At 41.5% G+C, this 23,120-nt stretch overlaps 1 long non-coding RNA gene across 1 annotated transcript in view; it reads right to left on the bottom strand.

Moving 5' to 3' along the window:
* 4930405D11Rik (RIKEN cDNA 4930405D11 gene) overlaps nucleotides 1–23,120 on the bottom strand; it is a 90,462-nt gene that overhangs the window by 51,231 nt on the left and 16,111 nt on the right. Inside the window, exon 2 of the long non-coding RNA NR_045956.1 lies at nucleotides 20,742–20,852. This is a non-coding gene — a long non-coding RNA (RIKEN cDNA 4930405D11 gene). The remainder of the gene's footprint in view (nucleotides 1–20,741; nucleotides 20,853–23,120) is intronic.

The raw sequence follows: 23,120 nt of genomic DNA, 5'->3' as shown, positions 1-23,120 counted from the left end.
TGTGACCTTTCTATGCATGCACGTGATGCACCTCAGTCATATTTGCCTTTTCAGTTACCCTCCACATCTCTAAGCATCCCCTTTCGTTTTCAAATTCTTCTGCCTTTAGAGACAACCTATAAGAGGAGATTTAGTACACTGACTCTCTGAAACCTTATTTCATTTAACATCATGAGTGCAGATGCATCTATTCTTCTGACACTGATGTGTGTTCACCCTCTTGGAGACTGAATAAAACTCGTGTGTGTGTGTGTGTGTGTGTGTGTGTGTGTGTGTGTGTGTGCTCACACAGAGGAATTTTAATCTAGAAACATGGCTCCTCTGGCAAAGGATCACATACAAAGATATGATCAGGCTGGAATGCAAACAGGCCACACATCTTTGATCCCTCTGGCTGGAATATAGAAGAGTCTTTAGTACATACCTTTAATCTCAAACAATGATGTCAAACTGACGGACTGACAAAATGATTAATCAGAGAAAGATTTGACAGAATGAGTCAGGGGTAGGATACACCCAACTCTCACGAGAAGAGACAGGGAAAAGAGGCTACCTTAAGAGCAGTGAGGGAGCGGAAGATCAATTCAATTCAATTCAACTCAATTCAGTTTGGAGAGTTCTGTTCAGTTTCGTTCAGAACAGAGCAGTTCAGTTTGTAGCTCAGAGACAGTCTTTCCAAGCAGAGCAATGCAGTCAGAAGCCGAGAGAAGCCAATTTGAATCAGTCAGCTTGGAGATGAATTTGAACAAGAACACCTGAATTGAACCAGCCAGCCAGAGTGCAGAAGCAGTGAGATGATTCAGCAGTTAATCTCTAAGGCTGAAATATTCTAGGCCTAGGGAAATCTTTAAAGTCAGAGCTTGCAGAAAATTAAATTGTATGGAGGCGAAAGTTTCTAGGCCTAGGCATAAGGATAGTTGGGACAGACAAGGAAACACACAGCTCAACACAAGCCATGTAATTGTGAAGCTTTGGTACAGCTCTTATCTCATCCCTTTCGCTAAGGAAAGAAAAGTGAGATTTCCATTTACGTGTGTGAAAGTGTGTTTGTTTGTCTGTGTATATGTATGTCTGTGTGTGTCTGTGTGTCTCTATGTACGTGTGAGTGTCTTTGTATGTGTGTTTCTGCATTTCTGTATCTGTGTGTGTGTATCTGTCTGTCTGACTGTGCATCTGTGTATGTGTGTTTATGTGTCTGTGTGTGTGTCTATGTGTCTGTGTATGTCTCTGTGTCTATGTGTATGTGTGTTTCTGTTTCTCTAAGTGTATCTGTGTATGTATATTTCTGCATGTTTGTGTCTGTATGTATCTGTCTATCTGTTTGAATGTGTGTGTGTCTGTGTGTGTGGCTCTGTGTCGGTGTGGCTCTGGGTCTCTGGGTCTGTATATGATCATACTTTTAACTCTTACTGAATTCCTGGGCTGACTTTAGAACCTGGCTATTCCAAATAGCCTAACAACAAGTATGAGTAATAAAATTGTCTCTGTAGTTAACTGGCTTTGGTTCTCCCAGAAATGTCCTCAGAATGTCCCAAATTCACAGTGGGAATTAACTTCATCTGAGGTATGGAGCTGTTAGGGACTAGAGCACTGGGCAGCAGTTAGTATGGAGGAGAACCTTGATAATATGTCCCTACATGTCACTCTGGTAGCAAGTAAGGGGCTCTGGACCCCAGAGCTGGTATACTTCCCACCCCTCCCCATTTTGTTCACCTCACTTTCTGACCCAATCCCCCTATCCCCCCAAATAATTCCAACCTTTCAAAGGCTTGAGAGGAACTATGAATAGAGTGAAATTTTATGAAGAGGAAATCTCTTTTACTCCTTCATATTATGAAGTCTAAATTTCATTTTTACAGATTTTCAAATTATTGGACTTTATGTAGAGGAATCAATATGTGAGACTGGAAAAGACTGTGCATGGTTTCTACAAGTTACTCACAAGGAAAGGAACGTGAGCGTGTCATTATCTTTCCTCTAAACTTGTTTTATGCCTGGCCTTTATTATCTTGCAATCCAGAAACACATATAGTAATATAAGATCAAAAGACATGTGTGAAATTCTTAAATATTCACAATGGTTATAGATGTATATAGTGTATGATTCTATTTGAATTCCCCCATTAAAATTAAAATAGTGGCTAAAATAGCAAACAATTTCACACAGACAAGTTCATAGCTATGTATCAGGTACTCCCATGGACTGCAAATTATATGCAGGAAGGAAAGCATGTTTAAAAGTCATAGGGTTTGGAACCATCAGCTTCTATTTTGAATGAAGCATGGGAAAGTTACTGGGAAGAGAACCCACTGTCACAGGAACTCAGTATTGATTGTACAATGAAGTCCACTGAGAACACCAGCAAAATCTAGGAGGACTTTTTAAAACCCTGAGCAGCCATCTAGGTCCACAAAATAAGCAGGGAGATTTGACTAAACAACACTCCAAATTCTCAAAACATATGAAAGCCTCCTTCCAGGACAAGGCTCCATGCCTAAAAGAAACTACCAAGAAGCTCCTCAATCAAACAGGAAAAGACACACAAAAAAATACCCATACTTAAAAGGAGGAGAAACCTGGAGAGAGAGAGAGAGAGAGAGAGAGAGAGAGAGAGAGAGAGAGAGAGAGAGAGAGAGAGAGAGAGGGAGGGAGGGAGAGAGCACATATAAGATGCAAAATGGAAAAGAAGGAGCTTGAAGCCAATGAAGACTGAATAGCTATCTCCCAACACTTGCCCATCCAGGAAATAAAACTCCACCTAGAAACAAACAACTGGACGAAAAGGGAGCAGATGCCACCTGCCCATCACCCCGCTCTACTGCAAACAATGCAAACACACAGGAGTGGTATGTTCTCAACACAAATCAAAACTGTGACTGATTTTTCCATGCTGGGGTTGATCTGCTGCTGCTATGTATTCAAATGCTAAATACTGCTCCCCAAGATATGGTTGCCCCAAGGCAAGTGACTTCTCATGTACACAAGCTTTTGGCTGTTCAAACCTTGCTTCCCAAATTAGTTGGTCAATAAAAGGCTAACGCTTATGGTTGGGCAGTAGAGAGAGAAAGGCAGGACTTGAGGATCCAGTGAGGGGTTTCAAAACAAAACAAAACAAAAAACAAAAACAAAACAGGGAGGATAAAGAGGAGACCAAGAAATGAGGAAGCAGTCATGAGGGGAAATTGACCACAAGCACATGGTCAGGAGAAACAGCAAGTGACAAGGGATATATGGCTGGGATATAAGTTAGAATAGCTCAAAACCTGCCCCATCTAGACTTACAGCTTATAAATAAGTACCAGATTTGTGTCTTTTATACATGCTATAGATAGAATATATAATTCCATCACACTTTCAAAAGGAGCTAAAAAGCCAAGCTAACCATCCTTGCCTTCACTAAGTTCCATCCAGGTTTCTGTGAGCTCTCTTCTTGGTCAGGCCTCAACACTGACCTATGTCAATATTGAACTGCAATGCATTCAACAAGCACTAACATAATCTTTAACCAATGGAATTTATGATTATATGGTCTCTCAAAGTCCCTTTTAAATTTCTACTGAGAAACTTTCAAGACAGCCAAAAGAACTTACTGATATTTTTCTAGACACCATCTGTAAATAGGGCATAAGTATGGCATGAGGGCTTCATATGAAGCCAAAGCATTATAGTAGATCAGCTCCAATGACAAAAGGAACTGAACATTACAGAAAGACAAAGATAAAATATTTACCGCTGTCAATATTTTAATTGACTTTCAACCAAACTTAACAGTTCTTAATTGGACAACTCAAGGGTATTCCCTATCTCCTCAAATTAACCTAATATTGTCTTACAAAGATTATATTTATACTTATTTCTAAATATCTTATATTCATGATGATGCTTACCTCAAGTCTCAGCATTCAGGAAGTCAAGGCAGGAGGATTTTCACAAGTCCTAGGCTGGCCTGAAACAGGCCAGACGAGGTTATACAACAAGAACCTTCATCTAAAACCCAAAAATAAATATTAATTGAGAAACAAAATATCTATAGAAGGACTTTTAATTTTTTTAACTATTGTTACTGCTGGGAATTGAGCTTCTAAGGGCCTCATGCATGCTAGGCAAACGTTTTACCAAGTTTTATTTCTTGCCGTTTGTCTTACTGATTTGAGGCAGGTCTACACTGTTACTGTGGTTTGCCTTGTAGTTTTTTTCTGTTGCCCAGACAAAGCCTTACAGCTTGATCCTTTTGCCTCTGTCTCCAGAGTTGCTGAAATTACAGGTATCACCATGAAGCATGGCTTAACATCTTGTAAAGAGCAAAACTATGAGATATTCATAACAAAAGTGGCCAATTTTAATTTTGTAAGCAGAAAATTAGGTTCCAGTATCTTTTAAAACTAATAAACTTTGTGACCTTTAAAACAAAAACAAAACTTAGAAAACAAAAACAGTGGCTGAATTTCCTCCTGGACACTGTCTCTTCTGATACTGACACCCACATGGCCGAATTCCTACTTAAATTCTTTTTTTTTTTTAAATTTACCTTTTAAATTAATTTATTTTTTACACTCCATATTTTATTCCTACCCCACCCCCTTCCATCCACCCTCAGACTGTTCCACATCCCATACCTCCTCCCCACCCCACCAGACCTCTAAACTCCCTGGGGCTCCAGTCTCTTGAGGGTTAGGTGCATCATTTCTGAATGAACACAGACCTGGAAGTCCTCTACCGTATGTATGTTGGTGGCCTCATATTAGCTTGTGTATGCTGTGTTTTTGATGGTCCAGTGTTTGAGAGACTTCGGAGGTCCAAATTAATTGAAAAAACTTAAATTCTTTTAAAAATCTCTTCTTTTGTTTCTTTCTACACTGCACCTCACTCCACTGTAACATGGATTTGTCTGATCTGTTCCCTGATTTGTTCCCCATTGCCTAGAAACTTATCAGGTAAAAGAGAACTCCCAGTAAAGTTTATGTAGAATCATAAAGGACTGAAGATTTATTGCTGTGAAAGCAAATCTGTAATATATACAGTAATATGAGTTTGGGTAGCAATCATTATCAGATGAATCAAGTGAAGTGTTAAACATGGTTTAAAAATGGTTGTGTGTGTGTGTGTGTGTGTGTGTGTGTGTAAATATATATTAACTAATGAAAAATGGATAGTCTGGGGAGTTTTTGAATGTAGTACCCTTGTGACCAAAGGTAAAATGTCATTTTTCAAGAATTTTTTTAGCTTGAGGAATCCTAGGAGCCTACACAAATTCGGAGATGGTCCTATTACCCTGGCTATAGAAATGAGGAAACTGGTCCTGTGAGCAAAGATGGCACCTTGCCCACAGCAGACCAGGTCCTGGTAGGACACTGACTTTGGACATAAAGTCAGTGTTCTTACCACTTTGGCAGTTAATCCATATAATGTATCTGATAAGTAATGGCAAAGCTACTATGATAGGATTTTTAAGACTGGAGAGACAGCTCAGTCAGCAAGCTGCTTGTTATGCAAATACCAGGACCCAAGTTGACATTAAAAAGTTGGGTGCCATGGTTAGTGCTGATAAGGCCAGTGCTGAAGAAGTGGAAACAGGCCAAGGCTTGCTGGCTAGCACGCCCAGCCTAGTTGCCAATATGCAGGACCTACTAAGACATTCAGTCTCAAAAAACAAGGTAGATGTTACCAGGAAAAGCAATACCCAAGTTTGTCCTCTGGCTAGCATATGCATACTCTTTCATGATCCTGTGCACCTCCCAATCCACTATATAATCAATCAGTTTTTGAGTAGTAAAAATTAACCTCAAAGAAAAACTTTTGAAAATTTATATATAACTCAGAAGTTGGCACCTGGGTGAGATTTGGTACCCTTTAGTGTGCAGGCAGGTCCGGAAGACAATTCTGTTGTCACAATTCAGAAAGTACTACTGTATCCACAGAGCAAAGGATAGCATAACAGTATTGGCAGAAAGCCCACCATGCAAGAGGTAACTCCTAAAACAAACTATTCTTGGGTCCAGGATCTTGACAGAACTGAGTCTGGGGAACACTGAGGACCCGAAATTTGTTTTCTTGGTTCTATAGACAAACTAAGGCCAATTTACCCTGGTCATTCACACAAGGGGACCACAGTTCTTATCACACAGTCTTAAATCATTCAGCTCATTGCTCTTGTCCTAAACATGATTATTTAACCAATGTACTTTGCTTACATATAAAAAGCCCTTAATTGTCCTTAATTACCACTCGAGTCTTTTTTCTTGTAATTAACTCACTAAATGTCTTACTAAGTAAGAACAACACTAAGCAAATGAGGTAATTAGTGTCTAATTATCAGTTACTAAAGATTACCACAAATGACTTACAAATGACTATAGCTTCTTTACCACTACTGGGAATTTCAATTGTTAACCTTAAGTAATTGGCTACAATTTGTTCAGTATGGTAGAACCATAAAATGCATGATTCCTTAGAGCCGGAGCAAGAAACTCTAGTCACTACTAGGGAGAAGTAATTTAGCAGTAGGATTTGGGAATTCGGGACATCAGGCCTCCATCTGGCAGCGAAGCCTAGACTGAAGAGTAGAGTCTTAGCTTTGTACAGGAAGAGGTCCTGAGCTTAGGCCCCCAAGGTTTCTGCTCATCATGACCTTTAATGCTGAGACCTTAAGCGCAGATCAGGGATCAGAACCAATGCCCACTCCTAGTCATGATGATTACATCCGTTTTACAGGTTGAGGGAATGCGTCCAGGCTTACTTCATGTGTGAATGTACTTGGCTTCATAAGCTTATAATGGTGACTTTATAAAACCCACCCTAGCCTCCAAGCTTGCATGGCCTTAAATCTGTTACATAATTGGAAGTCAGCAGATCCAAGTCTGGGTTTCTAGTCTGCAGACTACTTCCTGAATGACTTTGGATAAGGTATTGTGGTGTTTGGATGAGAAGGTTCCCCCATGGCTCATATATTTAAATGCTTGGTGCCCAATTGGTGGAACTCTTTGTGAAGAGTTAGGAGGTATGGCCTTTTTGGAGACCGTGTCACTAGGAGTGAGCTTTGTGGTTTCCAAAGCCCAAGCTAGGGTCCTAGGCTCTCTTCCTCCTCTCCCTCTCCCTCTCCCTCTCCCTCTCCCTCTCCCTCCCTCTCCCTCCCCCTCTCCCTGCCAGCTGCTTGTAGATCAGGATGTAAAGCTCTCAGCTACTGATCCAGCACCATATTTGTTTGCTTCCAACCATGATGAACCCTTTAAAACTGTAAGGAAGCCCCCAGCTAAATGCTTTCTTTCATAGGAGTTGCTGTGATCATGGCATCTCTTCAGAGCAGTAGACTGGTGATCATTACAGGTATTTAATTGCTTTGGATGTCAATCTCCTCACCTGTAAAATGGAGATCATCCTAACGAATGGTAAAATGTTTGGATGAAATCACGTAATATGTTTTCGACCGCACTTGGCACATAGTAGGCCTTCATTTTGCTTGATCACTTCAGTAAAAAGCAGATACAGTGTCACTTTTTAAATTGTTGTTTATAAAATTGAGATTTGTGCCAAACTTTAGAAACCAAAGGCTACCGACTTGAACATGGTATACCATATCTGTAATCCCAGCACGTGGAGGCTGAGTTAGGATCACTGCCTGAAGTTATGGTAGTTTGGGATCCATGGTGAGCCTCTGCCTCACAGAAAAGTAATGATCAGGTAGAGTAGCACGCATCTATAATCTCATTACTCTGGAAGCAGAGGAAAGAAAATAGCCACAAATTTAATTTGAGCTACATAGCATGTTCCAACCAACTAAGGCTACATAACTGAAGCTCTATCTGTAAAAAGGAAGAAAAGAGAAGAGAAGGGAAGGGAAGGGAAGGGAAGGGAAGGGAAGGGAAGGGAAGGGAAGGGAAGGGATGGGAAAAGAGAAGAAAAGGGAAGGAAAGGGAAGGAAAGGGAAAACATTTTTCTTTATAGTCAGAGAGGTATGTTGAGTAGTGACACCCAAGATTAAGGAAATGGCCCAAAAAGATTAAGAAAATATGAATTCCTTATTTGTTGCTATGTAATAACTTCACAGAATAATGGGCTTCATTTTGACCTATTCCTACACACATCAAATAGACATTAATTATTTTACTAATACCCCATCCACATGAACTGTGCCCTTATGGGCACTGGAAGGAACCATTAATGCTATTAGTGTTTTCTCTGTCACAGAACACTTAACGCTTGAGGCCTTCCAGGGGCTGCATTCCTGACTAAAAACATGGCTATTTTGTAAACGAAAAGAAATAGTTTATTGTAGAAGATGAAGATTCATTCTCCTTTTCACGAATATTTGCCTAGTCATAGCTAGGGGAAGGCAGGAGAAGCCCCTAAGTTTGAATTCAGCATCAGCGTTGAATGCACAGTAAGAGGCAGAAGCATGGAGCACGGAAGAGCCCAGGTGCAGAGTTCCTCCTTCCAATGCGAGTGTAATAAGGGCATCCCAGAGAAACACACTTTGAATTGAATTTTGAAAAAGAAAGACACCCAGAGGCGATACAATACTTTCCCCTTAAGCCTGTTCTCCGGATTCCCAGATCTCACTCTTTGTACCTGAGAAACCCCAGGCAAATAACTTAACAGCTCTATGCTTTATGATCCTTCTTTATAATCTGAGGCTAGCAAGGACACCTGCTTCACACTGCTGCAGAGAGAGCTGAATGCATTAACAAATATAAAACCCTGAGAATTATGCCTGGCTCATCATTACGAGCCCAATAAATTTAGACTTTCATGTCCTATCCTTTAAGTAGCAGCTCAAGGGAGAACTTGAATGGTGTATACAAAAGGATCAAAGACGTGAACATACAGCGTTTTGAAAACCACAGATAGACTTCCTTGATGGATCAAAACACCCTATTCCCCTAGGGATGCAGATAAATCCTGGAGCCCACATGGCTACAGACAGGTCTCCAATTCTCGTGTAACAAACAAGAGCTCAGAGTGGTGGTTATGAGAGAGATAGAAGTATTTCTGTTGGGAGCCGCCCCCACATTCGCCGTTACAAGATGGCGCTGACAGCTGTGTTCTAAGTGGTAAACAAATAATCTGCGCATGTGCCAAGGGTATCTTATGACTACTTGTGCTCTGCCTTCCCCGTGACGTCAACTCGGCCGATGGGCTGCAGCCAATCAGGGAGTGACACGTCCGAGGCGAAGGAGAATGCTCCTTAAGAGGGACGGGGTTTTCGTTTTTCTCTCTCTCTTGCTTCGCTCTCTTGCTTTTCTCTCTCTCTTGCTTCGCTCTCTTGCTTTTCTCTCTCTCTTGCTTCGCTCTCTTGCTTCTCTCTCTTGCTTTTTCGCTCTCTTGCTTCTCGCTCTCTCTTGCTTCTTGCTCTCTTGCTTCTTGCACTCTGTTCCTGAAGATGTAAGAATAAAGCTTTGCCGCAGAAGATTCTGGTCTGTGGTGTTCTTCCTGGCCGGTCGTGAGAACGCGTCTAATAACAATTGGTGCCGAATTCCGGGACGAGAAAAAACTCCGGACTGGCGCAGGAGGGATACTTCATTCCAGAACCAGAACTGCGAATCAAGGTTATAAAGGTTCCCGTAAAGCAGACTGTTGAGAAGGATTCAACTGCCGAATTCAGAACTCATCAGCTGGGGAACGACGGTGATAAAGGTTCCCGTAAAGCAGACTGTTAAGAAGGATTCAACTGTATGAATTCAGAACTTTTCAGCTGGGGAACGAGGTAAGTCTGATCTTGAACTTTCTAAGGAAATTCAGGACAGTCTATCAGAAGTAAAGTGGAAAATGTTTGGCCTTGAATTTTTTCTAGTGTTAGGAGCCCTTTTGTTCCTTTTCACATGTTATATAGTGCTTAAGATAGGGCTGAAAATTCTAGAGGAAATTCAGGACAGTCTATCAGAAGTAAAGCGGGGAGAGAGAGTAGGAGCAAGGAGAAACGGTAAGTATACAGGCCTTTCCAAGGGTCTTGAACCCGAGGAAAAGTTAAGGTCAGGTAGGAATACCTGGGGAGAGATTAGAAGGAAGAAAAAGAAAAAAGAAAAGAAAAAAGATCAATTAGCGGAGGTCTCTAGGAGAAGGAGCCTGTGCTCTGAAGAAACAGACTGGGAGAAAAAAGCAGTTCATTATGAGAAAAAAGAGTACCAACCAAGTAAAGTGCTAACTAGTCATTTAAGGAAAAAGCCAAAAGCGGCTGGCGAAGGCCAGTTTGCTGATTGGCCTCAGGGCAATCGGCTACCAGGTGCACTCCCGCCCTATGCGGAGTCCCCGCCCTGCGTAGTGCGTCAGCCCGTAGTGCGTCAGCAATGCGCAGAGAGGCAGTGCGCAGAAAGGCAGTGCGCAGACTCATTCATTCCCCGAGAGGAACAAAGGAAAATACAACAGGCATTTCCAGTCTTTGAAGGAGCCGAGGGTGGGCGTGTCCACGCTCCGGTAGAATATGTGCAGATTAAATATGGAATCAATGCTAATTTTACCTTGGTGCAGTTAGACAGGCTTGCCAGCATGGCACTAACTCCTGCCGACTGGCAAATGATTGCAAAAGCCGCTCTCCCTAGTATGGCCAAATATGTGGAATGGCGAGCTCTGTGGCAGGAGGCGGCACAGGCGCAGGACCGAGCAAACGCTGCTGCTTTAACTCCAGAGCAGAGAGATTGGACTTTTGACTTGTTAACGGGTCAGAGAGCTTATTCTGCTAAACCTGATAAGAGGTATCAATGGAAGGTCTTACCACAGGGAATGTCCAATAGTCCTACAATGTGCCAGCTTTATATACAAAAAGCTCTTTTGCCAGTGAGGGAACAATTCCCCTCTTTAATTTTGCTCCTTTACATGGATGACATCCTCCTGTGCCATAAAGACCTTACCATGCTACAAAAGGCATATCCTTTTCTACTTAAAACTTTAAGTCAGTGGGGTCTACAGATAGCCACAGAAAAGGTCCAAATTTCTGATACAGGACAATTCTTGGGCTCTGTGGTGTCCCCAGATAAGATTGTGCCCCAAAAGGTAGAGATAAGAAGAGATCACCTCCATACCTTAAATGATTTTCAAAAGCTGTTGGGAGATATTAATTGGCTCAGACCTTTTTTAAAGATTCCTTCTGCTGAGTTAAGGCCTTTGTTTAGTATTTTAGAAGGAGATCCTCATATCTCCTCCCCTAGGACTCTTACTCTAGCTGCTAACCAGGCCTTACAAAAGGTGGAAAAAGGCCTTACAGAATGCACAATTACAACGTATTGAGGATTCGCAGCCTTTCAGTTTGTGTGTCTTTAAGACAGCACAATTGCCAACTGCAGTTTTGTGGCAGAATGGGCCATTGTTGTGGATCCATCCAAACGTATCCCCAGCTAAAATAATAGATTGGTATCCTGATGCAATTGCACAGCTTGCCCTTAAAGGCCTAAAAGCAGCAATCACCCACTTTGGGCAAAATCCATATCTTTTAATTGTACCTTATACCGCTGCACAGGTTCAAACCTTGGCAGCCGCATCTAATGATTGGGCAGTTTTAGTTACCTCCTTTTCAGGAAAAATAGATAACCATTATCCAAAACATCCAATCTTACAGTTTGCCCAAAATCAATCTGTTGTGTTTCCACAAATAACAGTAAGAAACCCACTTAAAAATGGGATTGTGGTATATACTGATGGATCAAAAACTGGCATAGGTGCCTATGTGGCTAATGGTAAAGTGGTATCCAAACAGTATAATGAAAATTCACCTCAAGTGGTAGAATGTTTAGTGGTCTTAGAAGTTTTAAAAACCTTTTTAAAACCCCTTAATATTGTGTCAGATTCCTATTATGTGGTTAATGCAGTAAATCTTTTAGAAGTGGCTGGAGTGATTAAGCCTTCCAGTAGAGTTGCCAATATTTTTCAGCAGATACAATTAGTTTTGTTATCTAGAAGATCTCCTGTTTATATTACTCATGTTAGAGCCCATTCAGGCCTACCTGGCCCCATGGCTCTGGGAAATGATTTGGCAGATAAGGCCACTAAAGTGGTGGCTGCTGCCCTATCATCCCCGGTAGAGGCTGCAAGAAATTTTCATAACAATTTTCATGTGACGGCTGAAACATTACGCAGTCGTTTCTCCTTGACAAGAAAAGAAGCCCGTGACATTGTTACTCAATGTCAAAGCTGCTGTGAGTTCTTGCCAGTTCCTCATGTGGGAATTAACCCACGCGGTATTCGACCTCTACAGGTCTGGCAAATGGATGTTACACATGTTTCTTCCTTTGGAAAACTTCAATATCTCCATGTGTCCATTGACACATGTTCTGGCATCATGTTTGCTTCTCCGTTAACTGGAGAAAAAGCCTCACATGTGATTCAACATTGTCTTGAGGCATGGAGTGCTTGGGGGAAACCCAGACTCCTTAAGACTGATAATGGACCAGCTTATACGTCTCAAAAATTCCAACAGTTCTGCCGTCAGATGGACGTGACCCACCTGACTGGACTTCCATACAACCCTCAAGGACAGGGTATTGTTGAGCGTGCGCATCGCACCCTCAAAGCCTATCTTATAAAACAGAAGAGGGGAACTTTTGAGGAGACTGTACCCCGAGCACCAAGAGTGTCGGTGTCTTTGGCACTCTTTACACTCAATTTTTTAAATATTGATGCTCATGGCCATACTGCGGCTGAACGTCATTGTTCAGAGCCAGATAGGCCCAATGAGATGGTTAAATGGAAAAATGTCCTTGATAATAAATGGTATGGCCCGGATCCTATCTTGATAAGATCCAGGGGAGCTATCTGTGTTTTCCCACAGAATGAAGACAACCCATTTTGGTTACCAGAAAGACTCACCCGAAAAATCCAGACTGACCAAGGAAATACTAATGTCCCTCGTCTTGGTGATGTCCAGGGCGTCAATAGTAAAAAGGGAGCAGCGTTGGGGGATAATGTCGACATTCCCACTCCCAATGACGGTGATGTATAATGCTCAAGTATTCTCCTGCTTTTTTACCACTAACTAGGAACTGGGTTTGGCCTTAATTCAGACAGCCTTGGCTCTGTCTGGACAGGTCCAGACGACTGACACCATTAACACTTTGTCAGCCTCAGTGACTACAGTCATAGATAAACAGGCCTCAGCTAATGTCAAGATACAGGGAGGTCTCATGCTGGTTAATCAACTCATAGATCTTGTCCAGATACAACTAGATGTATTATGACAAATAACTCAGCTGGGATGTGAACAAAAGTTTCCGGAATTGTGTGTTATTTCCATTCAGTATGTTAAATTTACTAGGGCAGCTAATTTGTCAAAAAGTCTTTTTCAGTATATGTTGCAGAATTGGATGGCTGAATTTGAACAGATCCTTCGGGAATTGAGACTTCAGGTCAACTCCACGCGCTTGGACCTGTCCCTGACCAAAGGATTACCCAATTGGATCTCCTCAGCATTTTCTTTCTTTAAAAAATGGGTGGGATTAATATTATTTGGAGATACACTTTGCTGTGGATTAGTGTTGCTTCTTTGATTGGTCTGTAAGCTTAAGGCCCAAATTAGGAGAGACAAGGTGGTTATTGCCCAGGCGCTTGCAGGACTAGAACATGGAGCTTCCCCTGATATATCTATGCTTAGGCAATAGGTCGCTGGCCACTCAGCTCTTATATCCCATGAGGCTAGACTCATTGCACGGGATAGAGTGAGTGTGCTTCAGCAGCCCGAGAGAGTTGCAAGGCTAAGCACTGCAATGGAAAGGCTCTGCGGCATATATGAGCCTATTCTAGGGAGACATGTCATCTTTCATGAAGGTTCAGTGTCCTAGTTCCCTTCCCCCAGGCAAAACGACACGGGAGCAGGTCAGGGTTGCTCTGGGTAAAAGCCTGTAAGCCTAAGAGCTAATCCTGTACATGGCTCCTTTACCTACACACTGGGGATTTGACCTCTATCTCCACTCTCATTAATATGGGTGGCCTATTTGCTCTTATTAAAAGAAAAAGGGGGAGATGTTGGGAGCCGCCCCCACATTCGCCGTTACAAGATGGCGCTGACAGCTGTGTTCTAAGTGGTAAACAAATAATCTGCGCATGTGCCAAGGGTATCTTATGACTACTTGTGCTCTGCCTTCCCCGTGACGTCAACTCGGCCGATGGGCTGCAGCCAATCAGGGAGTGACACGTCCGAGGCGAAGGAGAATGCTCCTTAAGAGGGACGGGGTTTTCGTTTTTCTCTCTCTCTTGCTTCGCTCTCTTGCTTTTCTCTCTCTCTTGCTTCGCTCTCTTGCTTTTCTCTCTCTCTTGCTTCGCTCTCTTGCTTCTCTCTCTTGCTTTTTCGCTCTCTTGCTTCTCGCTCTCTCTTGCTTCTTGCTCTCTTGCTTCTTGCACTCTGTTCCTGAAGATGTAAGAATAAAGCTTTGCCGCAGAAGATTCTGGTCTGTGGTGTTCTTCCTGGCCGGTCGTGAGAACGCGTCTAATAACATATTTCAGTAGTGGAAATTGAACCCCAGGACATCTGTATGCTAGAAAAGCACTTCATTGCTGAGTTACATTCCCAGCCCAAACAGGGTGTGTGTGTGTGTGTGTGTGTGTGTGTGTGTGTGTGCATGTGCGCACATGCACATACAGAAAATAGAGGAAGACATCAGATATCTTCCTCAATTACTTTCCAGCTTACTACCTTGACATGGGCTCTTTGAACACTGAGTGCCCAGGACTAACCTGCTCCTGTCTCCCAACACTAGAGTTATAAGAATACAGGGCTGTGCCTAGCATTTTCAAATGGGTTCTGAGGCCTCAGGGTTTGGCCCTCATGCTTCCACAGCAAGTTCCCTGGACCTCTGAGTCCCACCTATACCCCTGCTTCAGCTCATAGAGAAGCATTGTCAGCACAAGAATGGTCCAATCTCATTTTCGTCCTAGAAAATTCACTGTTTATAGCACGGAAGGCAGGTGAGCTAGAGTCAAAGGTAACTTGTAACAAAGAAGTCAGGTTGTGTGGTTTTGTGGTTAGTTTTCTAAGCACAAAGCCAAAGATCTTGATTTAAACCATTGGTAGTACGGATGGATGACTTTCTTGAACATTGGGACAATTGGGTCTTGTTTTAGCTTCTGTAAGACTATCCCCAGTCAGCTTATCTACATATTGAAACTGAAGTGTAAAACTAAAGTTTGATTGGCTTACCTCACTTCTGATGATATCCTCCAGATCCATCTATTTGTCTAAGAATTTCATAGGAGGGACAACAATATGAACCAACCAGTACCCTCAGAGCTAGCTGCATATGTAACGTAAACTCATTGTTTTTAATAGCTGCGTAGTACTCCATTGTGTAAATGTAACACATTTTCTGTATCTATTCCTCTGTTGAGGGACATCTGGGTTCTTTCCAGCTTCTGGCTATTATAAATAAGGCTGCTATGAACATAGTGGAACATGTGTCCTTATTACAAGTTGGAACATATTCTGGGTATATGTCCAGGAGTGGTATTGCTAGATCTTCCGGTAGTACTACATCCAATTTTCTGAGGAACCGCCAAACTGATTTCCACAGTGGTTGTACCAGCTTGCAATCCCACCAGCAATGGAAGAGTGTTCCTTTTTCTCCACATCCTCATCAGCATCTGCTGTCACCTGAGTCTTTGATCTTAGACATTCTTACTGGTGTGAGGTGGAATCTCAGGGTTGTTTTGATTTGCATTTCCCTGATGATTAAGGATGTTGAACATTTTTTAGGTGCTTCTCAGCCATTCAGTATTCCTCAGTTGAGAATTCTTTGTTTAGCTCTGTACCCTAAATTTCAATAGGGTTATTTGGCTTTCTGGATTCTAACTTCTTGAGTTCTTCATATATATTGGATATTAGCCCCCTATTGGATTTAGGATTAGTAAAGATCTTTTCCCAATCTTTTGGTTGCCTTTTTGTTTTTTTGACAGTGTCCTTTGCCTTACAGAAGCTTTGCAATTTTATGAGGTCCCATTTGTCAATTCTTGATCCTACAGTACAAGCCATTGGTGCTCTGTTCAGGAATTTGCACTCACTGGTAAGGAGATATTAGCCAAGAATCTCAGAATACCCAAGATACAATTTGCAAAACTCATGAAACTCAAGAAGAAGGAAGACCAAAATGTGGATATTCAATCCTTTTTAGAAGGGGGAACAAAATACCCATGGAAGGAGTTACAGAGACAAAGTTTGGGGCAGAGACTCAAGGAATGACCATCCAGAGACTGCCCCACCTGGGGATCCATCCCATAAATAACCACCAAACCCAGACACTATTTTGGATGCCAACAAGAGCTTGCTGACAGGAGCCTGATATACCTGTCACCTGAGAGGCTCTCCCAGTACCTGACAAATAAAGAAGTGGATGCTCACAGCCATCTATTGGACAGAGCACAGGGTCTGCAAGGAGCTGAAAGGGTTTGCAGTCCCATAGGAGGAACAACAATATGAACTAACCAGTACCCCCAGAGCTCCCTGGGATTAAACCACCAATCAAAGAAAACACGTGGTGGGACTCATGGTTCCAGCTGCATATGTAGCAGACGATGGCCTAGTTCGTCATCAATGGAAGGAGATGCCCTTGGTCCTGTGAAGGTTCAATTCTCCAGTATAGGGGAATGCCAGGGCCAGGAAGCAGGAGTGGGTGGGTTGGGGAGTAGGGGGAGGGGGAGAAGATAAGGGATTTTCAGGGGGAGGAACTAGGAAAGGGGATAACATTTAAAATGTAAATAAAGAAAATATCTAATAAAAATGGTACAAAACAAAACAAAACCAAAAAAATAAAATAAAATAAATTTTGTTCATTTTCTTATGGAACTTTGCTTTGGTTCTTTTTCCTGGCAGGTATTCTTCCTGAATCATCTAAGGAAGTTTCTTTCAGAACACTGGCAGCCCTAAAGTGAAGTATGATATCAGAGCTGTCCTTCATAGCATGGGACAGTCTGCAATACATGTGTACTGGCTGGTTTTGTGTGTCAACTTGACACAAGCTGGATTTATCACAGAGAAAGGAGCCTCCCTTGAAGAAATGCCTCCATGAGATCCAGCTGTAAGGCATTTTTTCAGTTGGTGGGTGGTACCATCCCTGGGTTGGTAGTCTTCTATAAGAAAGCAAGCTGAGTAAGCCAGGGGAAGCAAGCCAGTAAGGAACATCCCTCCATGGCCTCCGCATCACCTCTTTCTTCCTGACCTGCTTGAGTTCCAGTCCTGACTTCCTTTGGTGATGAACAGCAATGTGGAAGTGTAAGCTGAGTAAGCCTTTTCCTCCCCAACTTGCTTCTTGGTCATGATGTTGTGTATAGGAATTGAAAGCCTGACTAAGACAACATGGGAGCTTTAAGTGGAAAGCCACTGGGGAAAACACATTTTTGATTGAAATCTTCAAGTATGCCACATTCCCAAGACCACCCCTATTCGTCACAGCATTGCCTTCAGTCATAAGGCAAGAGCTTGCAGAAAATTTACCCAGTCTTCACCACTTGGTGGAATTAAATTATGTGCTTTTGAAATATGCATCTGAAATTACTAACAATTTAGATTAATGTCATTTCCATAAAATGTACTAATAATGAGTTGTGTTATCCCCATATTTCAGGGAAAGAACTAATTCATCAAGCCCGACTGTATGGCATTAGAAGCTCCTTCAAAAGTCCAGATGACTACGAATCTCAGCATCATTATACTGCTAATACGCAGAGCTAAATTTGCTGGCAAAATTCCTGTGGTATTCTTGGTGAATGATTCCAGGTGCAGTTGTTAAGGTCAAATATTATGATGTCACTGTTGAAATTTTCCCCTGCATAAATGAAGGGGAGGATTATGTGTCTCAGTATAGAGGTCCCTAATGAACGATGTCCCACCTGCAGCTGTTAAGGCAAGATTCATTGCAATAAAAATGTATGCTCATCAAAATTTCAACTGAAGACAAGAAAAATCAGAGCTTTATTACCTATGAAATCATAAAATGAGGAGCCCAGAAAAGAACTCACATAGCTTCTTCTTTACTCCCTCTGCTCCAATGAGACAATATGTAAAACGGTGCCCTTTCCCTGGCACTTGAAGGCCATCTGATAGCAGCACGTCCATTCTGAGTATCGAGGTTGTTTCAACTGATCTCATAGGAAATAGAAGCTATGTCATCATTTTCTTTACCATTTTACCTGGCAACTTACAGATGATATTCATTTTGTCTAGGAATACAGCCTTCTAGACAGAAGGATCCTTTAGTACACGATAGGCATCCAAGGGTCTTTACTGACTTGCAAGTTCTAAATAAGTTTAGTTAGGATCACTAGAATGACATAATACAGTAAATCTTCCAAGTATGCCTTCCTCTAAAGTCCTATTCCACAGCTCAGTACTTGAGCATAATAACGAGTTTGTAAGAAAGATCTTAAATACCAAGTTTCATCTCTGTTTTATGCATTTAACAAACCTGAGGATATGAAGGGACTCCCTCTGGTCTTATAACTGACTGAATGCAGAAGAAGACTAGAACTCAATTAGTGTACAGTTTTCAAGCAACCTATGTTTTGGGTGCTGTGGAATATGCATAAGCTCTGGTTTTCTTTGGATAGTCTAAACATTTTCATCTTACTCTCAAGTACTTGGAGTGGGTAGAGGATGGCCAAGTTTAACTGCTAACTTGCAGGATCATCAAAACAGTGTTTGAAACAGAAGCTGGGAAGTTGCTAAAAAACAAAAATTGTTGACTTTTTCTTTAAACAGCCAGGATGATGGGTTCAATGCCCTAAAGGTGGGAAAGTCTTGATCTGAAGCAGAATCTGGGAAATCCACTGAAAACACGCACTTGGGATTACTGAATTCCCCACACGTTCTGGGGAAGCACAATTGCACTATGAGAGCAGAGGATTAAGAGTCTGTTGGTGCACAGCCAGAAGAGTCAGAACTCGGGAACTTCCAGCAACTTTTTGGAAGGCTAGAAATGCAACAAGGGAAAAGAAGCTATTAGAAGTCTGTATTCCTGTGTGTCTTTTCTCTCCCAACCCTATAAAATAATCAAAAGTACCACTGGTCTTCTCCCAGCTTGGCTTGATATTTAATTTAATAGAGACTTGTGCTAAGGGTCGCATGCTTAAAAAGGATTTATGAGCAGGCTGTTTGGAAGAAAGTTCACAGTTTCCGGAATTTCAACTCAAGCCCACAGGAGTGTTGTTCCTGCTTTAGAACCTCGCTCCATGCAGCAAGTAGTATTAGAGTTGCTTTTCCTAAAAAGCCCTTTGTGTTCTCTGGCTGTTTCTATAAGAAGCCCAAGCTTCCTGGCCATGAGTGGGAAGGGAAGTGGCCAGTGGGCATGTAGTGAGTTAAACCCTTTAAAGAATCTTCTAGAGATTGCTGCTGGTGTTAATAGGAAAGATTTGTAAAGCTAACCAAGTCTCCCACAAATGTCTATTTTATGTTCCTATTTGTAATGTTAAGATGATAAAATAAGAAAAGCCACAGACATGGTAGAGAACATCTCTTGCCTTTGGCTCCATATGGATATCTTAAATGTGGCTAGATCAGGTTACAAAATCACTATTCTGTACACGAAATGTAATAAATATTTTAGGTCATCACAACTGACCTCCTCCATTGTGGGTCAATAGGAACCAGAGAACTTCTAGGCAAGTGAAGTGAGGGTTTTATTGTTGTTGTTGCTGCTGCTGCTGCTGCTTGTGTTTTGTTTTGTTTGACTTTATAAGATCAGACACTGAGTTGAATTTTGTATGATATCTGGCCATAGACATTAAAGCCAACACGATAGGGTCAAATCACAAGTTGAATGAATGTGTAAAAATATATGTGAAATTAAAGCAACCAGGACCACTATAGACAGGTGCCATGCTGACAGATATTGTATCAAATGTTGACACTACCCCCAACTTTCTCATGTACATCAAGAATATAAGAAATAAAGACATGGACCTGATCTACTTTGGAATATCCTAATTTAATTGTCAATAATAAACAAGAGATTCCTGAGCTGACTGAGCTGAAGCTCAGATTAAGTCAGTCAGTCTATAGTAGCAAGTTTTTTCCTATGCTTAGCTGGCAACAATCTATCTGCATTTACCAAGAAACAGGTCATCTATGCTACATCTTATTTTTGGAATATTGTTCAGCTAAACTGGCTAATCATCTGTTCTCTGTTCTTATAATAAAATTACCTACTCCTTGTTCATGACCCTCCTTTTCACGGTTCACATAAAAACCTGTGACCACATCCCGAGATCCTAAGACCAAGGAACTCAGTGCCAACCTAGAATGAATGTTTTTCTTTGATCATTAACTTGCCTGTTTTTCTTTCCAGTACAATTATGTGCTGGTATCTCATGGAAGCTCATTGTACTCCTTTCTAACCTATGTAGCCCTAACTATTCTAAAAGGAGGGAGCACATTATAGTCTTAAAATCTTTTATTATATTGTTCTGGCAAAACAACTTAAGCCATCTCCTTAAACTTTCTATCAACTACCCTACCTTTCTAAAACTACTTAAATCAAATCAGGACTTGCATAAAAATCATTAACAGTATTATCTCAAGAGAGTTCATCTTCATGTTGATCGGCAGGAAAATTGCCCAGTAGAGTGGGCTATCACCCAGTAAGCAATCACACCAGGATTAGACAGTGAAGATCTTACCACAACAATCACACCACACAAGGTATATGAGGAATACAGCAATGGCAAACATGAGAAAGCACAGCAGCAGCAAGAAGCAATCTGAAGACAAAGCCCTGGGACTGTGCCTCTCTAAAGGTACATCCATCGCAGCTGAGCAAAATGGTGGAAGCTCACTTGCCTGCTACAGCTCCTTCTGCATGATGTCTGCCAGATGAAAAGATGGCTTAATAGGTAAAGGTGCTTGCTGCCAAGTCTAGTGACCTGAGTTCAAATCCCTGGGACCAACTTGCTGGAAGGAGAGAACCAATTTCGAAAAGTTATCCTTTGACTTATATATGCATTCTATAACATGAATATACATGGGTGCAGATGCATATGTGTTTACACATACACACACACAAACACACACACACACACACACACACACACACACACACACACACACACACAAACACAGGTGATATAACCCTGCAATTGAGAAAAGATGGAAAAGATGAAACTAGTATATGCCAACTAACTCTGCTCAATTTTTTGAACATCAATTCTTCAACATTTTTACTACATATTTGTGAGCTTCAGTTGGAAAAAGTAGTATTGTGTATTCTAAAATACTATAAAGCATTGGATATTAGAAAATCACCTCTGTGCTCCCTTTAACGTTCTATGGAAAGACTTCATGGAATGTGTCAGACATTAGTCTCAAAAAGTAACCCAGTGACAACATTTCTGCATGCTAAGGCAAGCAATACTGTAACCAGAGACAGTAGTTATGGTAGGCGGAGCCATATAAAGCTAATTTTATTGAAGAACGTCAAAACCACAAAGAAACCCTGAATGTATTGAACCTAATTGCATATTCAACAGCTGGCCATTAAGAGACACAAGCATTTTGAACAGTGAGGAAGACGTAAGGGATCTACCTTCTAGAACTCAGATTTTGCCCAAAGGGAAAATATTGCAGCAATAGAAAAATAACTTTTATAAAATAACATTATTGATAGTTATAAGAAGAAAAAAATCACATATGGTTTACCACTTTGTTTTGAGCCATGAAAAGAAACAGCTCAATGTCCACAAGTGTTGTGGTTTATTAAAATCTCCTTTCAGCCTGCTGTCAGTCCGCAGGTCTGTGTGTCACCTGCACTGTCTCACAAGGAGAAGGAAGCTCAGTTCTTCGCAAATATTAGGTTTCTCTTAAAATTAAAAGATAACCGAAATTTTATTTCATTTGTATGGAATCAAAGAGATAAAAGACCTTTAAACTCCTCTTTGATCATCCACAGTAGAACTCTACGGGCATCTTGGGCTTCTCTACTGCCATAGCAGGCTGTCAGCAGGAACCCTCCCTCCCTTTCCCACCAGGATGCTGTTAACCATAACCTCTGCTAATGTGTGTTCTTAAGAACCTCAGGATTGTTTTATAGAGGAGAAATATGCAGATTCTTTTTAATGGAGATTTTCAAAAGAACAGAAGAATTCTTACAAGAATTCTTACAAGAAGGAAAAGACCAGTTGTTGAAGAAGGTAGAAAGGACTAGAACCCTGTAATAGGAGAAAGCAGACTCTGGGGATGGATGGGCATAGGGGGGCTTAGAATAATGAAGGAGATGGCAGTGAGCAATAATAAATTTTCTTTGGAAACATCACAGTACCTATGTAATAATTGTATTTTACTATTTGCTACGCGCTCTCTGGTCGAGTCAACTGGACAAGCTGAGAGGCTTAAAAGTCACTCATGAGGCAAAAGAGTTTCAAGGAAGCTCTCCTCCTGGAGTCTAGCGTTCCCTACCCATACAGTAATTTTTCATTCCCGTGTTCCATTCCCTCGTTAGTCTAGTGTATGGATTCACGTGCTCTCTTTCAATATTTTCCTATCATAAGTGCCTTTTAAGATTGAATTCTGACATAGCTAAAGCCGTCTGCCAGTGTTCCAACAGTCCTAGTTCGTCCTTAGCAAGACCTTGGGCTTGGAATTCAGTACTGCCCCTGTTATTACACTATCTCTTTGAGTAAAAGTTAGGTCACTGCCCTTCATAGGAATTTACCATCACTAAGGAAGAAAGAAGTTTCTGACCTTAGGAGAAACCAGAATAGATATTTAGAATTATAGCTGAGTTACACCTATATTCAGGAATTTACAATGGTTTAGGAAGTTGATCCGGCTGTGGTTTTAGAGTACTGCATTATTCATGAGATGGTTAGCTAGAACGGAACTCCCTAGTTAGAACCATGACTTGGGTGTGAAAGCCCTTGCCCTAGGAGTGAAAAGTTCTCACACCTGGCTTCTAAGACTATAGCTGACCTTAGATAGGGCTGACTCTGTCTCAGTTATTTTATTGCCCAGTTCCTGCCAGTCTTTGCGTTTTCATTTCCTCTGTTCTGTGTAAGAGTCATTAAGCATCCGGTTACCTCATTTGTAACTTGTGGGTATGTCACCCAACTACCTTGTTGTCTTCTGCATAAAAAGTCTGATGTTCGATTTGAAAAATTACATTCAGATTCCACACAAACTCTCCTGTGTGTGTGTCTGTCTGTCATTCATCCACGCTTTGCCCAC

Source organism: Mus musculus, chromosome 11 (assembly GCF_000001635.26).
Source record: "Mus musculus strain C57BL/6J chromosome 11, GRCm38.p6 C57BL/6J".
Taxonomy (NCBI): Eukaryota; Metazoa; Chordata; class Mammalia; order Rodentia; family Muridae; genus Mus; species Mus musculus.
This window is presented reverse-complemented; position numbering and strand designations above follow the sequence as displayed.